Raw genomic sequence first — 8,679 nt, 5'->3', positions numbered from 1 at the left:
TTGCGCGATATCGTTTTATTTGAAATCGACGAGGGATACGGAAACACTCTGATCCAATGTTAACAACGTAAACGGTGCAGAAAACGCGAGGTCTTAAATTTAGATTAGACGGTAGGATCAACATGCAAGATTCAGTGGACGACTGTTCCGGGTATATTTGCAGAGCGAGTTCGAGACCGACACTACAGTGGTCCTTCGGGAAATTTCTTGTTTTCTCCATGGTTCAATTCGCTTGTACAAAGGGTGAGAGAGGTGCCTCGAAGTCGCGGTTTGTTCACGCTGTTTCGGAGAGAGATACATATTTTATTTAATCATCCGTGTCTGTTGGTATTGTCCTTTAATTTCTAACGAATCAACCTTTGCCTCAAGACGATTGCAAATTTTAGTTATTGTTTAGTGTCTTTAAATAAACAGAGGTCTTTAAATAGGAGCGAGACTGCCGAGACGTGCAGCCTATTATTACGTTAAATTTCACGTTTCCTTCGCAAAATCGAGTATATGATAATTTGGTCCACAGATATTGAGCTAAGGTCTCCTTTGAGCTGGTGGTACACGAGCCACGAGAGACGTATTCTAATGAACAATAGCCCATTACGAGATCGCTGCGTGAAGTACCCAATTACAGCCAGGAGAAATGGCAATCTCGTAGACAACGAGGGGAACAACAGGTGCAGTGAAAATTGCCCGCAAAAATACCACGAGAACTCGGGGACGCTCTTGCCAGATGACGAAAGAAATTTACCCGCGATGGTCGGCATTCACTTGCTTATCGGCCGTTCACGCAACGCCGCATCGGTACCATTGTAGACCTCGCAAGAGGCATCGAGGACTTTGTTTCAGGTATGGCTCAACTTCACACCTGTTATTAATCAAGTCGACTGGAAAGAAACAACACGTCGAAGAAACCTAACGCAACGACATTAATGACTATCTAGTACAATTTGCGACGCATTCCACATACGTATACATATACATAGTCCAGTCCGATATAAACGATCATAAGTCGATTTGTTAGTAAAAACTGAAATTGAACGAGGTCGTCGAACATGACTACACGTTGTTCCTGGTGAACAACAAATAGCTATTCTCTTTCACATTCCAACACGATTTTACAAAAAATAATCAAATCGAGCTCTCTACAAAATGTTCCTACATTCTTCTATACGTTTCAATCATTCTCGTTTCCAGTACAATTTTCGCAGTACAATAACGGCACATTGCCGACACGTTAAACTTCAACTTCAAACCATGCGCGTTTCCTGGACTCGTGACGTGTCCGCAGCTCGTAGATATCGTGCAAAATATTTCTTCTGAGAATAGGCTGGCGTACAACAGGACGATTCACTCGAAACGAGGGTCTATCGCTCCGCGGCCGGTCATTATCTCATCGTTCTTGCTCGTTCGTTTATCAAACGATGCCTTGCTTTCTGTATCGGTCCGTATCTCCGTTCGATTCGCGGAATTCTGCACGCGTGTTTCGTACATCCCGCACGCAATAACGCAACACCAGCTTGTTTGTTTGTCGAACAGGCCCGCTTCTCGAAAGACCGCTCCGTTTGCCCTCGAATGTTCGCCTCGTCACTGATAAATCGCGGTAAGTGCGCGCAATTACGAGCATGGCCTGCACCTCGAGAAATCGTAAAGTATCGTCAGCGACGCGCCGCGTTGCGCCGGTTCGCATCGAGCCGACGCGACGGGCCCGATAAGTATTAAAAGCTCCTAATTGGATTTCACCGGGCTTTATCAGTCACTTAGCGCCTGGCACCGAGGAAATTCCTTGCCCTTCGCGTCTGACGATCGTTCAACCCGCGTCCACTGGCAACTTTCGAGTCATTTTTTAACTCGACGAATTTAACGCTCCCCATTTTTTCGGCTATTAAAAGTATCCAGACGCTGGGATAATTAATTCGGGGAAATTATTTTGCTTCCTTAACTCTTTCAAGTACAAAAACCGAGGAACGTTCCGACACTACGCTATGGAAAGTAATTAAACCAGCTCGTTCTCTCCTATGTATTTTAATTTTTGTATGTTGCATTTTTAACAATTAAAAGGCAAGTTTATTTCTTTTCTGTAGGAGTTCTTATATCTATAGCGATATTTATAATTTGTATAATTTGTGTTACAGCGTGCAACAATCGCGAGAGGAAAATGGTACAAAAACTATCCCATCGTTCTCGAAAGAGTTTAAGCGAATGCTCCATCGCTTTTTTCTTTTTTACGATACACGGAGGAAGAGATTTAACGTTTTGAAAGCAATGTGAACGTATCGATGAAATCTCTAGAAGGAGCGAAATGAATAAACGAGTGAAACAACGCCGACAGGAAAGGGAGACACTTTCTTGTAAGTATTCGTTGACAAAAAGACCGACAGAAGTAATGAAATTTCTCCCCCAAGGTTCGCTCGATGAAATCGTGCGGCTGGCATCTTTCTCTTAAAATTAAGACAATCGAAGCCTTTCGACGTCCCCCGTCTGTGAAGGCTTTTTTCCAACGGAAACCAGTCCACCCGAAGATAACCTATCAACCGGCAATCTTCGTGTCGTCTTTGAATCAGAGACAATGCACGTCAGAGGTTGAGAAGCTGAAGAAAGGGAAGAATCGCGTGCTTTACCCGCTAGTTGCTCGAATCGGACGATTTACTCGTGTGGAAGTAACATCGGCAATGCCGTCGCTACTTCTCTCGCTTTTTGGCGTCATAACAATTTCTTACAGCGTAAGGTTGACATTTTCATTTTCCGTAAAATACTTTCCACCGAATAATTAGTAATACGTTGCAGCGCTGCAAACATATTTCAAGATATTTCAATTTTTGCCTTTTAATAAATTCCTCAAGACGAAATTAGCGATAATAAAGATAATAAAAGTAAGAGAGAGAGAGAGGAAGAACTCGTGGAAGCGCCTGAATCGATATCTCAAGGAAAATCTCTATCGCAGAGGTTGCCGTGTCGCGCGAAAGAGGGACGGAAACGTTGGCTGGCAATATGCGTTAACCCCGTTTCACCGTGTCCGCCGCAAAAAGGTCAACAGTCCTTGCATTCATTTCCTGACGAGATCAAAGAGGACGAACCTTTTCACCCGAGATTTTCTTCGTTTGAAGAACACGCTTTTTTTCCCTCTTTTTGCTATCAGCTTCAGCGGACGAGGAGCGGCTCGATGCTCGAGGGGCCCGCTCGCTCGAGAGTTCGGTGTTCTATAAGCGAGATTATCTCGTTCCCAGGAAGACTTCGTCCTCCATTCAGGCCCAGCAACCACGGAATAGCTTAAGTATGTAAGTACATATACGCATATCGAGAGGATCCAGGAAACCTGGGGTCACATTCAACTCCATTCTTACATTGAATACCGCTTTTGTTCGCGCTTTTGTACGTACGCGATTCCAAGTGTCGCCCGTTTCAGTTTGATTCACCGAGTACTCGAGGACCTGATCAACAAGGCCTAGAAATACGCGTATATGCGTTTTGTCAACGGTTCTCCACCAGCTATTCGTCGTCTCGAGCTAGAAGAAAAGGAAAATGAAATTACCCCCGCGGTGGATACCAGACGCTTCGCTGAGTCTTTGTAAACGTTGTTTGACCGTCGATTTCTTCTTCTCTTCTCTTTTTTTAAACTTCTCCACTCGCTTTTTTTCTCTCTCTTATTCCAGCTTATTCGTTCTGACATCTTTCTCTTTCCATTACGAATACTATGAGACGGCTGAACGAACGATTCCACGGGCACGAACAAGTTCACGGTCGATTGTTTTTATTCCCTTTCTTCGGTGCCTCGTTCCTCGGGGATGGCTCGAGCAGAGGAGGCATTCGTGAGAATTAATCGAGCCGTTCCATTCGACACGGCGTTTCAGCGTCGAACGATTCCAATCCTTTCAATGGGCGCTCGTCGTTCCAGCAAGCGTATTTAACAAAAAGCCAACCAGCCATCGTCGACGCTCCATACCATCGAGGGATGGTTTCCTTGAACGGGGTCGCGTCTCACGGGCCAAGTCAACCGATCATGGTACAACGCTCAGATCTACAACTCGATTCTCCGGTTGTATTCACGAACAATTTAAATACAGCAGGTACCAAAATACTCCGCTTCGAAGACTATAGAGCGAGTAAGCAACGTGGCAGGATCATGGATCGGAAGGTTAAATGGTGGCTGATTCGTTCAGCTCCCACCGCAATGTGCCCAACTCCCTATGCATTGACCGCGTGTTCGTGTGTCCCCTATGAATGAGTACACGTCCCCCGAACCTTATATACACGGACACAAGTGCGACACGTACTCTCACGTAGGATCCGGCCGCCGGTACATACGTGCATACTTACCTAGCTCGAGAGAGGTGCCGAAGGGGTTGGAAGGCAACTGCAACAGCAGCACCACCGGCAGCACCGATGTTGCTGCTGTTTGCAAAGCGGTGTATTATACTGTCAGCCATGCTGGGGATTAGCAAACGCAATACATCGGGCTTCGCGATCGTGCTGCGCATCTGTTCGCCAATTCAGGATCCTCCCGTCTCTCCTCCCCTTTCCTGGCTCCTTCTGACCGTCGCTCTCTGTTCGATACGGGAACCCTTTCCCTCCGTTCTCCATTCCAGAGCCATGGGTCTCTCCAACGTCGGTCGTACCGCTCGCTATGCACTGCCTCGTGGCTCTCTACCTACAAGAGCTGCATCGCAATTGATCCACGTTGCACGGTTACGGGCGTGCACGATCTGCAAATAACACGAAAACCATCGTAGCCGAAGGCGTCGTCCTCCGGTACTATTATAATAAGCGCTGTCTGCGATCCTCACGACTCGCGCGGCCACGCCGCCCATTGTTATTACATAACGCGTTACACGCCTCCTTCGGGGGAATGTCAAGGATTTCGGCAAGCATATTAACGCGCCTGCTTCGATATTAATTACCATTTCGATGCGTTCCAAGAGATCGCATTTTTTATGCGAGAATCGATAGAAAGCGTCGATGACTCGTGGATTTTACGATCTGGAGGCTTTCGTGTAAATGATAATAGCAAAGAAGACTGAAATTTACCATTTGATATGATGTTGTATATTGTGTGATCGTAACGTGGGACGGTGGACAGAGAGAATTTGAAAAGTAGGTGGTAGAAAAGATATACTAGGTATGTAAATATGAAACCGGAGTTTTTGTATAGAAAATACACGTTTATCGTATGAAAATGATTAAAAATATTTTATTCGAAGTATTGCCCATCGCTAGCTACACATTTTTCCCACCTGTCTGGCAATTGGTGGATGCCACGCCAAAAAAACTGTCGCTCTTTTGAGGCAAACCAGTCATCGAGGCATTTTCGTACATTTTCGTAAGAAGTGAAGTGCTAGTCAGAAAGTGAGTGTCCCATCGATGCATATAAATAGTAATCGGACGGAGCCAAGTCTGGTGAGTAAGCCGCGTGCGAAAGTATTTCCCAACTAAACGCTTCGATCGTTTCCTTGACCGGTTTTGCTGTATGTGATGGTGCATTATCATGAAGCAAAATTACTTTGTGTTGCCTTTTTTGATATTCTGATCGCATTAGCGCTCAGTATTAACGGTTTCGCCAGGTTTTAACAGCTCATAATAGATCACACCCTTCTGATCCCACCAAACACGTTCTTCGTTCCTCACGTCAAAATTGCCACTTCTGAATTTTTTAAACCACACAAAGCACTGTGATTTACCAAGGGCATGCTCACCGTAAGCTTCGACAAGCATTCGATGCGATTCTGCAGCAGTTTTCTTCAAATGGTAACAGAAAATCAATGCTGTCCGCAAATCGTAGTTTCCAGGCACAAAATTCGACATGTTCAACGCTATTACAAACTATGCTGTTGTATGAAACTTGTATTGTTCTGAGTCGAAAATGTTTGTGAGATGTCAACAAAGACTTTTGGCATCAATGACGCAGTTTAGTGATAACTACATTATCAGCTAGGGCCATCTATAGGCAAATTCCGGTTTCATACTTACAGACCTGATATACGATAATTTTCTTCTTTGTTCTAGACAAACATTCATTTCATCATTGTATCCTTCGGAATACGAAAAAGTGACTATTTCTTCTAATAAGTAAATGATAAAATAATAAATGACAGCGATATAAATCGATCAAAATAAGATATCATTTCAAATTCAATCTATCTTTCGCTACTCGATAAACTGAACTGCTTAAAACGTTGCGCAATTTATTCTATTTATCAAAAATTAAGTTGTACGTTTACGATCTTATTTCTGTATCTATTCGGAGGAACGACACTATCGCTATGTACACGATCTAATCTTCATTTACACGAGATCGTTTCACAATGGTTTCCGATTACAAAGTAGTCATTCTCTGTCCTCAGCTTGCCTTCAGAAACGAGGGTCGGACAGAGTAAATATCCCAAAAAATATCCAATACATAATGGAAGGCAACGAAGACAACAAGAAGGAAGCCGTGTATTAGATCTACCGAAACTGATCCGTTCCTCTCTTCAGGAACAACTATTTGTCGTTAAATAGTAGCAGGATCGAACTATTTGCTAACAGATCACATGGAGGCGAGAAACAGGTCGCTCAGAGGCCACAGCTTATTTATATTCCGAAATGCTTTGGTCTAAGAATGGTATGGATGTATGAGCGTATCGTAAAAACAATGTGAAAGAAACATATTTCGCGCGATCAGTTGCGTGGAGAGTGTTTCCAAATGAACCGGTCGGAGTTCATTCGTACGCAGTATGCGTATCGCTCGGTCATAGAGGTGCTGCAACGAGCTACATGCACGTTTATTTAACGGGAATTCAATCGAAAATAATGCAGTACGTTAGTCATACTTTATCGATGTACTTACATAGATGTGCCACAAGACTAGAGAATTTCTCGGACAGATATGGTCGATTGATCCTGAGGTGATTTATTAAACGTGTTGGTTGGTTTATTAAAAAGATGAGCGATAAAATTGTAATAGTCAGTGTACATTAAAATCATATTAAGTACAAGTACAAAGATAATGTATGCTAGTCGTAATCGTCGCTGGCTCAATGCTATTATTCAACTATACGTTTGCTATTCGACTAATTATTCGACTATATGTGTCGCTATGACTGTCCTACAGAGCACGTTTGTCTATTTGTATCGTCCGGTGTTATTATAAAAAGTTGAAATGTAACTCCGGTTGACGATTACAAATAACGGCGATAATATTTTCTCCGCAGTTTGTTTACCTTTGAACCTTGCAAACCAAAATGACGTTGTTATCCCAAGGCACAATAATATGAGTCTCTCCCGATTCAAATCTTCCGTTGACTCATGTACCGCGTTTATACTTTATCTATAATGTCATGATTTTCAATTCATTAAAAAATTTATTCGTTCGATTTAAATAGTACACATAGAAGCTATTTATATATGTACGTTTCAATGGAATCATAAGGCAACTTACTCGCCAACTAGCGAGCGTATGGCGACCCCCTACCAATCGTACAAAACCGGGTTCAGGTTGAGTTTCGGGGACACAGCTGGATATGCGTTCCGTAATTACCCTTCTTTTTATTCTCAACGTATACCTAGCCCCGTTTACAGGTTCGGGCTCGTGCACCCCGCCGAGGCTCAATGATAAACGTTTGGCTGGCGGCAAATTTTCAAGAACTGCTTTTATTTCGTATCGGAGGTACTTTTGTAGGGAATAAATAGCGACAATGGGAAGGGGCAAATAATCCTAATTCGAATTAGATACAAGTGTCTTAAACCTTCAGCTGTCTTTTATAAACAAGAAAAGTAAAATGTCCTTTATTATTTGAAGGTTCCAATGGAAATATGGTACAAGTATATTCTTTTCGAGGATTTTAATAAAACAGATTTTTCTATTAAAATTTAACGTTACCCTATCTAATGTTAGAATGTTTTAGCAATTAAAAAACGTTATAATTAAAATCTAATGCTATCCTTCTGTGTAAATGATTGGAACAAGTGCATGCCCGAACATACGAAACTTCCATTGCGCTACTTTCAATGAAAATATTGACAGATTCAACTATCTTTTCATTATATATTGATTTCTCGCTATTCTGTCGGTGAAACGTCAAGGTGCAAATTAACTTAGCGTTAGAAAAACGTGAGAAATTTCTTTCTTCGTCCTGTCATTCAAACATCAATAACGGTAATAATATTACCTGTCGTAAAATGTGGTAAAATGTGCTCAAAATTTTCACATTTTCCCAACTGCTCGCAGTCCAGGGAGGGGAAAAGGCAGCCGCTGAATTATTAAACGATCGCGTGCGACCTCGGCGAATTCCGTTCTCTCAAAGCCGTGAATTAGAGGATCGGTACCGGTACTATCTTCCTCCAACTGTGTCTCCCTTTTTTTTTCAAAGTCTCGACGCGTCTCCGCGTAGGCAAAACAATAACGCGACGAAATGACAGCGAAAACGAGCGGCTGGCATCCCGCCTCCTCGAACGCGGTCTGCACCGCCATTATCACGGATGACGATGCAGACGCGCGTCATTTTATCTCCCGACACGTCCGGCCGATCTCCGGGCGTTCGCGCACGCTCACCGGACTAAACAAAAAGAATAGCATTCCTCCCAACGTATATATACATTGCTGTTCGCAAGTTTATTTACGCCGTTCACTGACAAGAAAATCTCGTCGTAGCTTTTATTACTAAGGCGGGGTGACCAGCGACGATAGGGAAGGGAAAAAAGGAACGTGTATTC

General features: G+C 43.2%; 1 long non-coding RNA gene across 1 annotated transcript; it reads left to right on the top strand.

Annotated features, from left to right (window-relative positions):
* Window positions 1-525: 525 nt before the first annotated feature.
* LOC125385400 lies at window positions 526-5,163 on the top strand. Its single transcript, XR_007224602.1, has 4 exons — window positions 526-840; window positions 2,127-2,342; window positions 2,397-3,269; window positions 3,398-5,163. It is a non-coding gene; the product is annotated as an uncharacterized LOC125385400 (long non-coding RNA).
* The last annotated feature ends 3,516 nt before the right edge of the window (window positions 5,164-8,679 follow it).

The sequence above is a fragment of the Bombus terrestris genome, chromosome 7 (genome assembly GCF_910591885.1).
Source record: "Bombus terrestris chromosome 7, iyBomTerr1.2, whole genome shotgun sequence".
NCBI lineage: Eukaryota > Metazoa > Arthropoda > Insecta > Hymenoptera > Apidae > Bombus > Bombus terrestris.
The sequence above is the reverse complement of the archived record's forward strand: the minus strand, read 5'-3'. Positions and strand labels throughout refer to the sequence as shown.